Source organism: Sinohyriopsis cumingii, chromosome 10 (assembly GCF_028554795.1).
Source record: "Sinohyriopsis cumingii isolate HCF-2022 chromosome 10, ASM2855479v2, whole genome shotgun sequence".
NCBI classification, from domain to species: Eukaryota; Metazoa; Mollusca; class Bivalvia; order Unionida; family Unionidae; genus Sinohyriopsis; species Sinohyriopsis cumingii.
In genome coordinates, this window is record NC_142970.1 from 19,458,279 (window position 1) to 19,476,921 (window position 18,643).

At 35.5% G+C, this 18,643-nt stretch overlaps 1 protein-coding gene across 1 annotated transcript in view; it reads right to left on the reverse strand.

Annotated features, from left to right (window-relative positions):
- Positions 1 to 18,643, reverse strand: part of LOC149789678 (dipeptidyl peptidase 4-like) — a 255,050-nt gene that overhangs the window by 201,336 nt on the left and 35,071 nt on the right. The window lies entirely within an intron of this gene.

Genomic DNA, 18,643 nt, shown 5'->3' on the forward strand with positions numbered 1-18,643 from the left:
TAGCAGTTGATGACAAGGCATAGCAGTTGATGATAAGGCATAGCAGTTGATGATACGGCATATCAGTTGATGATAAGGCATATCAGTTGATACGGCATAGCAGTTGATCATACGGCATAGCAGTTGACGATAAGGCATATCAGTTGATGATACTACATAGCAGTTGATGACAAGGCATAGCAGTTGATGATAAGGCATGGCAGTTGATGATACGGCATAGCAGTTGATGATAAGGCATAGCAGCTGATGAGCAACTGATCCGTGATAATATCTTAGACCATTGTAATTCTTGTTTTGTTCAGTTCGTACTCAAAATGGTGATATAAAGAAGCCGGATTTGAGGTGTAGACATCATCTGATGATCGACACAGTAATCTGTCTTGGTTCTTTAGTGTTTGTTCCAAAATATTAGAAAAGTAAAAGAACGTGATCTTGTTTTTTTTTTATAGTGATTCACAGCTGAACAAGCCTATGTATGTCCTCCTGAAAATATTGAAAACAAAAGGAGCCATGAATTATGCATTCCTCTGGAAGACCTTGGTCATCTCGACATAAAACCTTACGAGTTTTCCAGATTCACGAGATTTCTTGCAAGGAAACGCTCACCAGACAGAAGACAGTCCATTGGAAAGAAACGTTTGATGGGAACATGGTGGCTTTCACTTCAGTGAGATACGAACTATCAGAGATTTATCATCGTATGTTTCAACATCATGTTGTAATTCTGCAATATGGTGCCAAGATGTATTCCTGCTTCATTTGAACACACACATTTATTCTCAAAACATTTTGACAATGATGATCAAATATATCTTTAATAACATGTATTGTGTATGTTCCTACTTCTCTACGGTTGATGGATACTTTCCAAACTAATCTTAATTCCAGTTATTGCATTTATCTGAGGAATATTAAGCTTGCATATCTTCAGGCTTCTTGTACCCTTTCTGCCAACTCTTTACATGATTCAAATAATGGTAAATTTCTTTCCTGACTTTTATAGCTAGATACTTCACACGAATAAAGGTACTATAATGCCTGTGAAGGGGCAAATTTCTGGCGATCTAACAAGAATACATTAGTTGAGACCAGAGAACCATTAATTAGATTTATTGAGACAGGCGCGTATCATATCGCCATACTACCGTGTATGGTAATGTCCTTTAGAGGGAGAATTTTGTTCCTAATTAAGCATTTGTTTATACAGCAGCCAGACGGACTATTAGGAAGACGGTAAACTTCATTTTCATGGTACAGTTGTCACAATTGAGAAATCGCAGAAACTCTGTTACTCAAACTACCAGGTCGAGCTGACCCCAACTTTGGCGCCTCTGAAAAAAAGGCGGCAGAGATATTTGATTCTGATTGGTTACGTTAAATAAGGGGCGTGTTTCCCACACAAAATTTTCTAGGTTTTAAAATTGCCACATCGGAAATTTTAATCAGTCTAAGCTTTTCCTGCAAGAGGAAACCCAAGAGTAGAACTCCGTTGGATTTGCAAGAAATTCCTCGTAAAAGAACTGTTGTCCAAAGGGGACTATTGTCGAAAGGAACCGACGAAATAATTTGCCGATTAGAGGGAGGAACGTTGAAAGCAAAGGGAGAAAATAGCTCCTGAGACGTATTATCCTGAAACGTATTATTCTGGGACGTATGACATGATGTTACCCTGAGACGTATACTGAGAAGTATAGAGAGAAGTGCAGTGAGACGTATAATCCTGTGACGCAATCCTGCGACGTATTAATTTCTGAAACGTATTCTGAGAGTATCCTGAGACGGATGGTGGAAAGTATCATCCTGAGATCCAAGGTTCTGAACAGCTACAGTGGAAGCAGAACAAACTGAGGACGAGCAGGTTATGCAATCGTACAAGACGTTGACTCCGATTGTTCACTCGATCCTATGATGAACTAAATCTATCAGTAAACAGATCGGCTGTTTAATTTAAATCTATTTGCGTTCTCTTTGTAATTCGGTGAAAGTTTAATTTCTAAAAGCAGATTATATTCCTGATGTAACGAATTTTTCACAGTTGTTTTATGTAATTGATTAAATTGTTTGTTTACATGTACGGGGGCTCGTGTTGGTTTGTTCTATATATCTGTTCAGGTCTCTATCTATTTCACCTATAAATTTCACCACTTATATTTATATTTACTCGAACCGGGCAATAACATCGAGGGCGGTCAAACCCTAGATAACGAAAACCAAAATTAAGCGGGACACCCAGCAAAATTCACCACCAGAAAACAATCCCCCTCCCCCCCTTACAATGCCGCTGCCTGATAACTGTTCTGAAATTATTACTTTCAGTTGAAAGTTTCAGGATCTTCAATTTGTAGCTTGTTAATTGTTTATTGTGTTATGTACATTTAATATATAGTATGTTCTTTACTTTTACCAGTACTTGAGAGCAGAGTTTGGACCTAGCTGTCTTTTGTCATTTTTAAAAACTGTTTACCTTGATTTGCGATCAAGACCTGCTGTATATATGCGTTTTGTAAACAAGGCCTTTATTCCTGTTTTTAATACCAGTCTTTGAGAGCACAGAACCGAGTTTATAGTTGTGTTCGGGCATATTTTTGAGAGGATTTATTTAAATTATTAGTTGAAATTACAAAGTGCTCTTTGACGATTTTGGACTTGGGATTATTGTGAATTCATTTAAAGACATCGTGGAGTGTGATACAGGAAGACCATCAGTACATCAGCACATTCAAGATTATTTTAATTCATTCGGAACATTCTCTATGTTTAGACTTGTGATAGAGCATTTAAGATTATTTGGGATTTATTTCAAAATACTGCACGTTCCCCTTAATTTTTGTACTTTGTAATTTAAATAAATACATTTATTTATTGAATTGACTAAACGTAATGGTTTCGCTTCTTTCTATTTCATACTTTTGGTGGTTAGAGTTGTGACACTTTATCTGTAAAGCATATAGAGTTGCTAATTGTTCATAAAGGTTACGTGTTGATTTGTTTTACCTGACTGAAGATGCTGACTGCCATTCTAACGGATTATCATATAGCACTTTACAAATCTGAAAGTCATCATGGACATCAACATAAACCAAAAGAAAGACAGCAACGGAATCAGTTTCTTGACTCCTGTCCTCATTTTTGCAATATAATATCCTTGTAATTCCTGTGAAATATTTTCTGTCTTCTCAATATTTTCTTGTCACGAATCAAATTATTTGATAATATGAACTTTACAAAATCATATATGACCAGGAAATTCAATCTTCACAACTTTTTCAATGTAGACAGTACAGAGATGGTATGCAGATGGAAAACTATTGAAGAATCAAGTTATTTGACTACCTGAAATTAATAATTCAGTCAGACCAGATATTTATATCAAATACAAAGTTACTGTTTTGGTAATCGGTTTTATATATATATATATATATATATATATATATATATATATATATATATATATATATATATATATATATATATATATATATGACGATTAAAGACTACAATTACGGCTGAACAAGGAGACGAAAAAACGGCACAAGGCTTGTATCAACTTTTATTATATTATTGAAAAAATGCGTTTATAATCGTCAATGTTAGTGTTCATTTAAGAGTATACATTCTAATGACCAAAGTCTCTATCGAAGTTACTTATAATATACATTCTGCCGTATATTATTACCGTTTACTGATCATACACTTTTAATACATCCAAATATAGCATCTTGCCTTAAGTACTTTTTTCTTTATATACTTTGACCAAGAAATGACTAATATGTAAGAAATAAAAAGACGTTTATATTGGGTTTCTGGATTTGTTGATGCGTGTGAAACTGACAGGACATGATTAGATATTTTGGAAAAGCGCTGTTGATGGTTGATCATACCGAAAAGTTCGAATTATATCCAAATGAAACTGTCTGAAGCAGGTGTATCGGATGTAATGAGTTAACGATGATGATAATGTTGAATACAAAAATTAATATAGTATTAATACCATTTCTTCCTCTTGGAATCTTGATTATATCACAGAGTATATCTTCAAGTTCAAATTCAATATATTCTTGCAAAAACCTTGCACGAATGTTCAGTCCACTTCTTTTGAGTGATTGTCAAACACATTAAAAACAGTCGCGGCGCTAGGGTTGGTGTCACCCAGTGCGGTAACTCAAAGCGTCAACCCAATGGACCTACTACAGTAACAGACCATACCGATTCCTTAGTAATGTCATTTTGGTGTCACCCCCTCTGGTGGTGTCTCCTGGTGCGGTCCCCCACCCCCCACCCCGTGACGCCACTGATTAAAACAACAGTCATCAAGTCTCATTTGGTACAAAATATAGACATACAGTCTAGTAAGCCTAAATACAGTAGTAAATCCAAAAATTATTTTTGTACTATATATATATATATATATATATATATATATATATATATATTTGGAGCATGTTCACAGTTGTCTGTTTATTAGGCACATATGTAGATATTGCTTATTATCAATGCTTTGTTATGTGTGTGTGTTAGTTATGTGTGTGTATGTTAATTATATGTGTGTTAGTTATGTGTGTGTGTTAATTATGTGTGTGTTAGTTATGTGTGTGTGATAGTTATGTGTGTTAGTTGTGTGTGTGTGTTAATTATATGTGTGTTAGTTATGTGTGTGTGTTAGTTATGTGTGTGCGTTAGTTATGTGTGTGTTAATTATATGTATGTTAGTTATATGTATGTTAGTTGTGTGTGTGTGTGTTAGTTATGTGTATGTGTTAGTTATGTGTATATGTTAATTATGTGTGTGTGTTAATTATATGTATGTTAGTTATGTGTGTGTTAAATTTTCTGTTTATTATGTCTATGTACGAATGTAGCTTATCATCAATGAGAGCGCGTGTGTGGGGAAAGGTATGTGTGTATGTATGTGTGTGTTTGTGCGTATGTGTGAGTGTGCGTATGTGTGAATGTTTGTGCGTATGTGTGAGTGTGCGTATGTGTGTTTATACAAGGGCCACAAGCAAAAATCGTTTTATCCAACTAATTGTCAATCTCTTTAGATAAAGGCATTATTATTATTATTATTATTATTATTGTTATTGTTATTATTATTATTATTATCATTGATTGTCATTATTATTATTATTATTGATTGTCATTGTTATCATTATTATTATTATTATTGTCATTATTATTGTCATTATTATTATTATTATTATTGATTGTCATTATTATTATCATTATTATTATTATTATTATTATTATTGATTGTCATTATATTATTATTATTATTATTATTATTATTATTATTATTATCGAAATGTCAGCCTGCAAACACACAAGACATAAACTCAGATAGGTGCTTTAGGTGGACAGGTAGTTGGCAGTCTAATAGCAGCTAAATTTGACTGGTTTGTAAACCCCACTTGCTGATAACAGGACTGATGAGATATAACAAGCACTAGCAGTCAAGTGGCTGACTCAGCTATTCAGAGCTGGGACCTGTCTTACGAGTATAAAAGAAATTAGCACAGCAATAATACTTAACGTCTGCAATAACAAGAAACGGCAAACACCACGTGACTGAGACAAGAAGTCTCACAGTAAGGGAACTAAAGTAGAACCCTAATAACCCCTTAAACAAGAGCACCTGTATTTACATCTAACTGTTTTTACTCACATAATTGGCATGTATAGAATCCTTATTGGTAAATGTGCATGTCTGTATAGAATCCCAGATGGCAAATAAGCATGTCTGTATAGAATCCTTATTTGTAGATATATCTACGGTTGCATTCCCCTGACGGCCCTGTCTGTATATAATCCTTATTGGCAGAGAGTCATGTCTGTTTACAATCCCCGTTGGTAGATATATCTGTATATTATCCCTATTGGTAAATGGGCATGTCTGTATATAATACTTACTGGCAGATAGGCCTGTCTGTATAGAATCCTTACTGGCAGATAAGCATGTCTGTATAAAATCCTTATTGGCAGAGAGTCAGTCTATTTACAATCTCCGTTGGTAGATATGTCTGTATATTATCCCTATTGGTAAATGGGCATGTCTGTATAGAATACTTATTGGCAGATAGGCATATCTGTATAAAATCCTTATTGGTAAATGGGCATGTCTGTATAGAATCCTTATTGGCAGACAGACATGTCTGTATATAATCATTATTGGTAAATGGGCATGTCTGTATAGAATCGTTATTAGCAGATAGGCATGTCTATATAGAATCATTATTGGTAAATGGGCATGTCTGTATAGAATCATTATTGGTAAATGGGCATGTCTGTAAAAAGAATCCTTACTGGCAGATAGGAGTATCTGTATAGAATCCTTATTGGAGAATGGGCATGTCTGTATAGAATCCTTATTGGAGAATGGGCATGTCTGTATAGAATCCTTATTGGAGAATGGGCATGTCTGTATAGAATCCTTATTGGAGAATGGGCATGTCTGTATAGAATCCTTATTGGAGAATGGGCATGTCTGTAAAAAAAATCCTTACTGGCAGATATGCATGTCTGTATAAAATCCTTATTGGTAAATGGGCATGTCTGTATAGAATCCTTATTGGAGAATGGGCATGTCTGTAAAAAAAAAATGCTTACTGGCAGATATGCATGTCTGTATAGAATCCTTATTGGAAAATGGGCACGTCTGTATAAAATCCTTATTGGAAAATAGGCACGTCTGTATAAAATCCTTATTGGAAAATAGGCACGTCTGATTAGAATCCTTATTGGTAAATGGGCATGTCGGCGCGTATTTGTCTTGCGTTCGTTTGTCGGGTCACCCCTATTCACAAATAGGCATGTCTGTATAGAATCCCTGCTGGTAAATATGCATGTCTGTATAGAATCCCTGCTGGTAAATACGTATGTGTTTATAGAACACTTATTGGCAGATATGCATGTCTGCACAGAATCCCTATTTGCATACAGGCTTGTCTGTATAAAATCCCAATTAGAAAATAGGAATGTCAGTTTAGAATCCCATTGGCAAATAGGCATATATGTTTGGAATCCCTATTAGTCGGTCAAAAGATACACATGAAGTAATTAAATTCTGCACTGTTCTGTGAATTATACCGGTCGGTTGCTGTAATAAATAGTTCGCAAGCTCCACCATTACCAATATGTCATAATAGTTTAAAATTGCACGCCGCCTCAGTTTTCCAAACATGTATCCTTTTTTCATGTATTTCAGGTAACTCAGAACAGCTGAATTACCATACAAAAATTAATTACTCTTACCACAAAGCAATCAGCACCCACGCATAACATTCTTAGATAATAAACAATCTGGCAAGTAACATGTTAAATAATGGATTGGATTTATAGCGTTACTTGGCTGCAGGAAATTTAAAGCTTTATCTGTCATTCATAATCGCACCTGCAACATTTAGTCGGACATAAATTGCCATAGCCGTAAAACTTGTTTTGTGGTTAACAAATTTCAACTAATAATCGCTGACTCATATTTGACGGACTGAGAGATGATCGAATGTACTGATATATGTTTGTTGGCAGAAGGATAGGTATTTTACCGACAGATGGTTGATTCGCAGAAGGATTTTTATTTTACTGACTCATAGATGGTTGATTCGCAGAAGGATTGCTATTTTTACCGACTGATATATGGTTAATTCACAAAAGAATTGCTATTTTACCGACAGATGGTTGATTCGCAAAAGGATTTTGTATTTTACCGACTGATAGATGGTTGATTGGCAGAAGGGTTGCTATTTTACCGACATATGGTTGATTCACAAGAGGAATGGTATCTTAATGAGTGATGGATGATTGGGAGAAGAATTTGTATTTTTTTGGTTGATTGGCAGAAGAATTGCCGGTTAACCGATTCATGGATGATCGATTCTAAAAAGGTTTTCTTCGTTAACAACTAAAACGTGAAGTATTTTAAGCAAAATTCCTTTCAACCGAGAGTGTTTTAACAGGTTTGATGCAATGAATTGATATAATATAATTATAATTTCTATCTCTATGCAACAGTCCGCTCTTTGGATCGGATTTAGATTCGCCCTTTTGGGTCGGATTTAGATTTGCCATTTGGGTAGGATTTAGATTCGCCCTTTTGGGTCGGATTTAGATTCGCCCTTCTGGGTCGGATTTAGATTTACCCTTTGGGTCGGATTTAGATTTGCCCTTTGTGTCGGATTTAGATTAGCTCTTTGGGTCGAATTTAGATTTGCCCTTTGAGTCGGAATTAGCTTTGGCCATGGAGAAGAATGTAGATTTGCCCTTTGGGTCAAATTTAGCTTTAGCCTTTGGGACGAATTTAGATTTGCCCTTGGGGTCGAATTTAGCTTTGCATCGCCACCTTCTCTCACCCTCTTCCAGTCTGGAATGTCAACGTGTTGTACATTCTAACCATATCTTAAAGCTACATTGTTTTTCTTGACGACAACAAGCAATATTAAAAATATAAGGGGTGTAGTGCAGCTACTGGTTTGATAGGCTTTCTTTACTTCATAAATTGAGAAATACTTATAACAGCACCTACATCAGCAACATGAGACTGATCCACATGGTTTCCTTAGAAATGTAAAAACGAATATTAGGCATTGTCAACATGTGTTTTGTTTTGTAATTTCATGGGGTTTGTTTTGTAATATTTCCTTTTATATGTTTGCATCTGTTATCTAATATTGTAAAGCGCATATAGCTTCTAAAGATAAGGCGCTGTACTACGTCCACATTATCATTATCATTATTATTATTATTATTATTATTCCCCATCCATCGGCATTTCCAACCAAATGTTTGTCTTAAAAAAAAATTCTCCTAATGTTAAACTTAATAAAGAATATCCAAATATTCTGAATACTTCAACATAGCTCGTACATTTGATAAGGTATTGAATAGATTCGAGACCTGTCGGATTTCATGCGAATGGACGGCCAGTGTTACCGTAGGTAGAGAGGAGTTCAATCTTGACGATACATATGTTAAGAGTAAAGCCGGAATCGCCATTCAGCAATGAAGTAAAGAAATTGGATGTTTTCTCGCAAAATAGTGCACACCTCAAAAGTAGCATAGTACAAACATGTCAACAGTAACATATAACAAACATATCAAATGTAGCATAACACAATCAAGTCAACGGTCACGTAGTAGAAAACATATCACAAAAAAAACAGTACAAACGTGCCAGAAGCAACATAGTACAAACATGTAAACAGTAATACAGCACAAACACGTCAACAGTAACACAGCACAAACCTGTCAAGATTAGCATAGTTCTAACAAGTCAACGGTAACAATTGTGCTAACATGTCAACGGTAACACAACATAAAGTGAACAGTAACATAGTACAAACATGTCAACAGTAACATAGTACAAACATCTCGACAGTAACATAGTGCAAATATGTCAACAGTAACATAGAACAAACATGTCTACAGTAGTATGGTACAAACAAGTCAACGGTAACATAGTGCTAACATGTCAAAGTTAACACATTATAAACATTTCAACAGCAACAGTGCAAACATGTCAGCAGAAACATAATGCAAACATGTCAACAGTAACATAGTACAAAAACATATAAACATTAACATAGCACAGACAGAAACAGTAAACAAAGTCGTAAAGAAATGCAATTTACACAATTTTCAACAGATTTTGACTTTGATTTTCATTTTATCGAGCAGACATTTAGCATAAGTCGAGGGAACAGGACAAGCTACCTGTACTGAGGGGTGGGGGTCATCCCTTGTGCTATATTTATACAAGTATTACCCATCATCCCACTGTGTCTTGACCGACAGTCTTCGTTTCATTTGTTACAAGCCCTTGCGGCTGACGTCATTGCTAGTTTACGTATGTGCGTAGTTACTTTTAAAATCGAGAGGTTCGTATAACCTAAGAAAATCCTCACACTAAATCCTGTCACGGCCATGGTATCACGGTACCAATTGTTTTTCCATATACCTCAATACTAATGTTTTGTGAAATGAATATAATTTTTATCATACCTCAGCATGCATGTCACACACTGTCATGGAGAACAATGCTGGATTGTCAATTTGACAAGGGCAAAACCAGGTACTCCACTGCATTTAAGAGAGATAACTCTGCTGGAACTAGACAGGGGTAAGAGTTATCTAGTCACTACAGACAGTTTCGGCCATGTGTACCACATTTTTAAAAATCATAAAAATTACAAAATATGATCTAGATATGAATTAACATAATCTCGCATGTTGCCAAAGAGGAACATTTTTTTTAAGCCTAACAGAAACTCTGCACCAATCACAGCTAGTGTTGTTCTGTATTTCTGAATGCAATGTTCCTACACCTTAAGCTCCGCCCACCTGGACTTGGCAATTAGTACCGTTATACCCCATTGGTTGTTCTGATGATTCTCTAAAAATGGAGATACAATTATTACACAGTGTTTGAACAGGGTGATGGGAAAATTCAAACTTATTTGCGCCGACTAACTCTCTGCCTTTGGCTCAAAGTGAAACATAATCATGTAGGTTAGCGATTCCTATCCTATGTGCTAAAGCACACAGTCACTATTCATATAAAATTAAAGTAAAAAGATGGAAACATCAACAATTGTCAACTCACCGATGTCTTTCCAGGCATAATTAATACTCGATGTCTTAGCTTACTGGCTGCATACTTCTGTAGTTGAAATGACGCACGAATATTTGTTCTCTTCAATGCGGAGTATTTAACTTCACTCCATTTTAACTACTTGCAGCTTATTTAATATTCCAATTGAGCGTGCGTTATCTTCTATCTTTCTGACAGAGCAAATTAACGTTACTTTTCAGTAACACGTGGTATATCCTAGACTTCAATAATTCGATAAACTGGGGCACCGATCCGTAACGGCCCCCAGAGGCTTCGCTGGAAATTAAGTAAGAAGCACACGTGCCACAGAATGGTTGATAAATTGGATTAAAATAACTGCCAGTCAAAAAACTGATCAGATAACCAGTCTCAAGCAGATATTAAAATAGATTATTTCCAACAGAAGCATCAGTGTTCAGCTGGTATTCTCGTGCGGAGAAATAATAATAATAATAATAATAATAATAATAATAATAATAATAATAATGTGGACTTATTTCAGCGCCTAATCTTTAGGAGCTCTATGCGCTTTACAATATTAAATAATACATGCAAACATATACAACAAGTTTACAAAAATAAACACCATGAAATTCCGAAACAAAACGATGATGTTAGGTTTGTCTGGCTGTCATGCATTAGCTGGGTTCTATTTTTCACACGGAAGTTTCTCATAGTAGCAAACATATATGGGGGTTAGCGACTGATATGGTGAGATGACATATGACACAGAGGTGATCGGATGCAAGTTCGTTTGACACGAATGCAGACTATAAAGCATTATCATCAGGTATATGAAGATTCCAGTCTAAAAATGTGACCATGTTTATGGAAGGGTTGGCTACCTGGTTGTTTGAGGTTGAAAAAAAAATGTGAATAGAATCTAGGAGTTCTGATGTATGGATTTCCAGGATAGTTAAAGTGAAAATTGAAATGTACAAGAATGATCAGGTTGCCACCTATCAAATTGCCATATTCCAGGAGATTCGGAAACTGCTCTAAACAGTGAGATTCAGTCAACTTGTTTTTCGACTAGGAGGAGCGCGGCAGAGTAAAATAAAAATGGACTGACCTTTGTTCCATTGTGAGTGAGGTTTGGACGAGTTCAAAGGATGTGTGTTCGAAACTGAAACTCGTAGTATAGTTTAGAAGGTGAATGAGAATGATGAAGTGTGTTTTCCTTAATTGAAGGCACAACGTATCAAACTTATTACATACATTTTACTAATTAATACAATTTTCAGCAAGATAACCTGAATATAACTCTGAATACACTGGAAGTCAGGTAGTTTTTAGAAAAGTGAAAAAGCCGGTTCAGCTGCATATCGCCACCAAAATAGGCCATATCACCGCCAAAATAGGCCATAACGCCAACAAAATAGGCCATATCGCCACCAAAATAGGCCATAACGCCACCAAAATAGGCCATAACGTCACGTACAAAATCATATGACATATCAACAGTGAAATATGATAAATAATGGCAAATTATTATCATTACTTTTGTTATTATTATCATTATTATTATTATTATTATTATTATTAATGACTTGAAGGAACTACATTGACCATGTAGTAATTGCAATACCATGACTAATTTTTTGCGCAGATAACACGTATCGAAGTGCGAGCAGTGTACGCCCAGCTGTGCTGTCAAATGATGGTCACGCTGATGAAGTTCTCTATATTCGTTCTTTTCATTGTTCCAAGCGATCAGTGTCGATCCTAAATGCGTATTATGCGTATCATGCGGCCGCAAATTTGAGTCTGCGCTGTTCAAAGCCAGAAACACGCTGTACACGGCAACGAATTAATATATAGACCTCATTTGCAAGGCATAAAAGGACACAATCAAAGTAAAATTTAGCTACCAGTCGCTGCGAATCGTTCTATAAGATCAATCTATAGATAATATGTTAGACAGCAGTGTAGTATCAGTATTTACGTAGTTAAATTCCTCGATGTACTCAAATGTGCACTTATGAATCGATGTTTTTACATTGCCTTAAAATTTATTCAGACTGGCACTACGTTGAATTGATTTGTCTATCATTTCTAGACCATCAATCCATGTAGATATAACGTACGACTGCTGGATTTCAAGGCAGTAATACTGAATGAACGGTCTAATCATATATATAGGCAAAAAGCCTAGAAGGCGAAAATATAGTCATCGATATTAAGGTCACGTGACATACTATACAAAGTCTGAATTTGTTAAACCCAATAATGAATGCTTGTAAAATTTGCTGAGTTTTTAAGAGGCGGAACCAGTAAAACCACACATTGATGTACGCGGAGCATAGGCAAATATAATGGGTTTACTGTTTCATCTGGTTTCATATTCACCAAATCAATGATCTTTAATTACATTTTTTACATGATTTAGTACCAAACTTTGAAATTTAACACGTTTAAAGAAAGTGAAAATTGCATTTCAGCTGCATAGAAACGTAGGCCATAATATCAGTATATTGTGCTGTCATAACGTCATATCATGTTTACGTATCTTTATGAACTAGGTATGCAGCTGAAATGGAATTTTCAATATATATATATATATATATATATATATATATATATATATATATATATATATATATATGCAACCAGTATCATAAATTCAGTATGAAATCATTACCCATTTGAGATTCAGTTTATCTTTTAGTGGAAAGAGTTTAGAGAGAAAGAAGGAGAAATAATTTCGTTCATTCTGACTGAAATAAAACACCGTTCATTTATTGCACGTAAAAGATAGTCCCAAACACAGTTCTAGAACCAGTCACATTTAAAAGTAGATTTTGATTTGTTGTTGTTGTTGTTCTAGGGTTTAACGCCATTTTTCAGCACAAGATAGGCTATACATGGCGGCCAGTATAACTGGTGGAGGAAGAACCCTGGAAAACCCAGGGAAGAACCACCGACACACGAGAAGCTACTGGCAGGCTAGATTTTGATGCAAATTAAAAATAAAGAGCAACTGTGGATAAATATAACATTTTATACGGACAGAGTCATTTTCAGCAAAGAATTCCAATGGAAATTCCGCGTGATGTCACAGCTTGCCTCGGGTATGGATAGAATATCAATGTTTACACTAAAGTGTGTTATTTTCGCGACTAAACAGAAGAGTTGTTGGGATATTCATATGATGGGACGATTACTGGGTTCAGAGATTCCAGATTTACTGTGGTGTATTTGTGACCAGATATTTGCATTATTTGATTTGGAACAACAGCCTACAGTACACAAACAAATTTGACATTTTGAGTCGGATTATTGCATCACACAGTAAGAAAACATTATCTCGTTTTAGCTATTTTAGCGCGTAAAATTGATTTGGTTTGATAAATTTCATTCGGTTTTATATCGATTTATGTCCATATTCCTTTGTAAGCAGGCTCGACCTTATTTTCTTCTGTTGGTTAACATTTAAAGCACGCTTGTATATAGTGTTGATTCAATGTTATATGTATACCGCTCATCCCTCCCCTCCCCTCTCAAGCCCATTATCAACTGACCAATATATGTCAGTTTTATTTGTTGTTGTTACTCTTGCTTTGGGGTTTACAACTATTTTTTTCTAAAGCATAATATTCAATACATGGCGTAACGAGCTCCTGTCGGTTAAATTGGCCATATTCAGAAAGCTGCGAACAATTTTGTCCCAATTCCCTTTGGGCAATTCGATTCGAAATATGATAATAGTAATAATACAATCAAAAAGTTCCAGAAGACGGGTTAAAAAAAATTCCCACAACCGCAGTCAGGCAGTACAGAGAATACTGAGCACGTATTGCACGTGCTTATTTGGGCCAATTAGTAACACATAAGGTGATATGTTAATGTATTGTCATATCAAGAATTTTAACTCCTCTCTCCATCTATACATTGTATCAACTATGTGATAACATAAAATATGGCAAACCACGTGGTGTGTCATCAAGTTGAAAACATCTCTCACTTTAATTTCATGATTAAATGAAATGCACTTAATCTCAATAACTGTGGTTAAAGTAAACTTCTGTTGCAACTTTTAAAAGACCATGCTTCGATATGACGAATTTAGTCATCTTTGAAAGAACCATGCTTAGTTGTGAGAAATTTGGTCATCTTTGAAAGAACCATGCTTAGCAGTGAGAAATTCGGTCATCTTTGAAAGAACCATGCTTAGCTGTGAGAAATTTGGTCATCTTTGAAAGAACCATGCTTAGCTGTGAGAAATTCGGTCATCTTTGAAAGAACCATGCTTAGCTGTGAGAAATTTGGTCATCTTTGAAAGAACCATGCTTAGCTGTGAGAAATTCGGTCATCTTTGAAAGAACCATGCTTAGCTGTGAGAAATTCAGTCATCTTTTTTTGAAAGAACTTAGCTGTGAGAAATTCGGTCATCTTTGAAACGACCATGCTTAGCTGTGAAGAGTTTGGTCTTCAAGTGAGTGACCTTTCTCGGAAATTAGAAAGCGCCGTTACCATATTTTAAATTATAAATGTATATTTGCCTATAAAAATGAAACTTTACAAAACCAATCTTGATAACTGGAAGTTTTACTGTACCAGACTTGATAATGAGAAGCATCAGAGTACAATACTTGATAGAACGAAGATCCACAGTGCTAATCTTGATAATTCGAAGATCTCCAGTACCATTCTTGATAAAACGAAAATCTATAATACCAGTCTTTATAATGCGAATCATTATAGTAAGTCTTCATTCAAAAAAAAAAAAAAAAGAAGAAAAAAAAAGATCTACAATACCAGTCTTGGTAATACGAAAGATCTAGAATACCAGTCTTGATAATTCGAAGATCTACCAATACCGGTATTGATATTGCGAAGCATTAGAGTACCAGTGTCGACAAAACGAAGCTCTAAAAGACGTCTTGATAATACGTGATCTACCAGCCTTGATAATGGTGGAGCTCACCAGTTTCGTATTTTGCATAGGTTAGAATTTTAAAGAAAAAGAATTTCCCTGGGTGTACTCACTGGTTATACTGGCTTTTAAAAAAGACCTTGTATATCTTAGGTATTATTCAAAGTACCTTTAATTCCCTTTACTTTGGTATATTATTGATGGGTTTAATATGGGTTATACAGTACACAGAGTGGACTTACTTCAAATTTGCATCTTTCAAAACACTGCTAGCTCCACTTGATCATTTTCACTTTCTAGACTTCATAGGTAAATTGTACAAATTGTATTAAAAAAAAAGCCGATAACTTTCTTGTACATTTTATATATTTGGTAATTCATTCTTTGTACTTTCAGAAGCTGTTTTCGTCTAGTCCCGCAAAATTCATTTTCCCTATTTTAATAACTGCTAAAAATAGTGTACTTTAGACTAATCAAGGCTGAATTTTTAGCACAAGGGTGCAGTCATTTTAGTTACCTTGCGTTTAGATCATTTACAATCTCTTCAAATACAATATCCAATGAAATTTCAGCCATAGTACATGAAAGTAACATAGAGGTATGCCAACATTCTCTCTATTGTGCATGTTGCAAATGTAAACAACTCCACCTTACACCCACCACTTTTTCAGAAGATCATGATATATGTAGACCGCGCCCAATGCGAATCATTAGAGTACCAGTCTTGATGAAACAAAGATCGACAATACCAGTCTTGATGGGGCCCCGAGTGGGGGCCGAGTGGTCTAAAGCGCTCTCCGTTACGGATCCCTGCCATCTGACCTCTGTCTTCGCCGGTTCGAGTCTCGGATTCAGCCAATGTGGGTATGTGAGAAAGCTTGCCAGTAGCTTCTCGTGGGTCGGTGGTTCTTTCCGGGGTTTTCCCGTGTTCTTGCTCCACCATTAATACTGGCCGCCATGTATAGCCTATCGTGTGCTGAAAAATGGCGTTAAAGCCCACAACAACAACAACAACAACCAGTCTTGATAATGCAAAACATCAAGAGTACCAGTTTTGATAAAATGAAGATCTACAATACCAGTCTTGATAATTCAAATATCTACATATGTTAATGCGAAGCATTAGAGTACCAGTCTTTCTGATACAGCTTATAGCGGTCAATAGATGGTAATTATAATTTGTATTTACTCCTAAAAACATTTCAGGCCATCTTCATCAGATACTTTCTCCAAGATTAAGATTTATGAGACAAATACCTTTCCAGCATCCATGAAGAACAGAGTGCAATAACGGATATGTATTGAATATGGGCACATCGTGTAAATGACGAGCAATTAGGAAAGGTTAATCGTTCAGGGACAGAGTATTAATCTGTGATCATTATCATACTGGAATAGGAAGATGTGTTGTAAATGACCAGCAATTAGGAAAGGTTAATCGATCAGGGACAGAGTATTAATCTGTGATCATTATCATACTGGAATAGGAAGATGTGTTGTAAATGACCAGCAATTAGGAAAGGTTAATCGTTCAGGGGCAGAGTATTAATCTGTGATCATTATCATACTGGAATAGGAAGATGTGTTGTAAATGACCAGCAATTAGGAAAGGTTAATCGATCAGGGACAGAGTATTAATCTGTGATCATTATCATACTGGAATAGGAAGATGTGTTGTAAATGACCAGCAATTAGGAAAGGTTAATCGATCAGGGACAGAGTATTAATCTGTGATCATTATCATACTGGAATAGGAAGATGTGTTGTAAATGACCAGCAATTAGGAAAGGTTAATCGATCAGGGACAGAGTATTAATCTGTGATCATTATCATACTCGAATAGGAAGATGTGTTGTAAATGACCAGCAATTAGGAAAGGTTAATCGTTCAGGGGCAGAGTATTAATCTGTGATCATTATCATACTGGAATAGGAAGATGTGTTGTAAATGACCAGCAATTAGGAAAGGTTAATCGATCAGGGACAGAGTATTAATCTGTGATCATTATCATACTGGAATAGGAAGATGTGTTGTAAATGACCAGCAATTAGGAAAGGTTAATCGATTAGGGACAGAGTATTAATCTGTGATCATTATCATACTGGAATAGGAAGATGTGTTGTAAATGACCAGCAATTAGGAAAGGTTAATCGATCAGGGACAGAATATTAATCTGTGATCATTATCATACTGGAATAGGAAGATGTGTTGTAAATGACCAGCAATTAGGAAAGGTTAATCGATCAGGGACAGAATATTAATCTGTGATCATTATCATACTGGAATAGGAAGATGTGTTGTAAATGACCAGCAATTAGGAAAGGTTAATCGTTCAGGGGCAGAGTATTAATCTGTGATCATTATCATACTGGAATAGGAAGATGTGTTGTAAATGACCAGCAATTAGGAAAGGTTAATCGATCAGGGACAGAATATTAATCTGTGATCATTATCATACTGGAATAGGAAGATGTGTTGTAAATGACCAGCAATTAGGAAAGGTTAATCGATTAGGGACAGAGTATTAATCTGTGATCATTATCATACTCGAATAGGAAGATGTGTTGTAAATGACCAGCAATTAGGAAAGGTTAATCGATTAGGGACAGAATATTAATCTGTGATCATTATCATACTCGAATAGGATGTGTTGTAAATGACCAGCAAGTAGGAAAGGTTAATCGATTAGGGACAGAATATTAATCTGTGATCATTATCATACTCGAATAGGATGTGTTGTAAATGACCAGCAATTAGGAAAGGTTAATCGATTAGGGACAGAATATTAATCTGTGATCATTATCATACTCGAATAGGAAGATGTGTTGTAAATGACCAGCAATTAGGAAAGGTTAATCGATTAGGGACAGAATATTAATCTGTGATCATTATCATACTGGAATAGGAAGATGTGTTGCGCACAATTCTGCCAACACTGAATTATTTACGAGTCAGCTAAAACGGATCACAAAATAAGAATCTACAACATCACGCATATACTTTTTTGGTTTCAGTCGTACTGTTGTTTATTGGAATACATTTACGGTTCTTAGACACGAATTTAATTTAAGATATCTACATATCAGATACACACAAAGACATAAATAAATAAGCACACAAACGCGCGCGCGTATGTGTGTGTTACCTAGACATAGTTTTCTTTC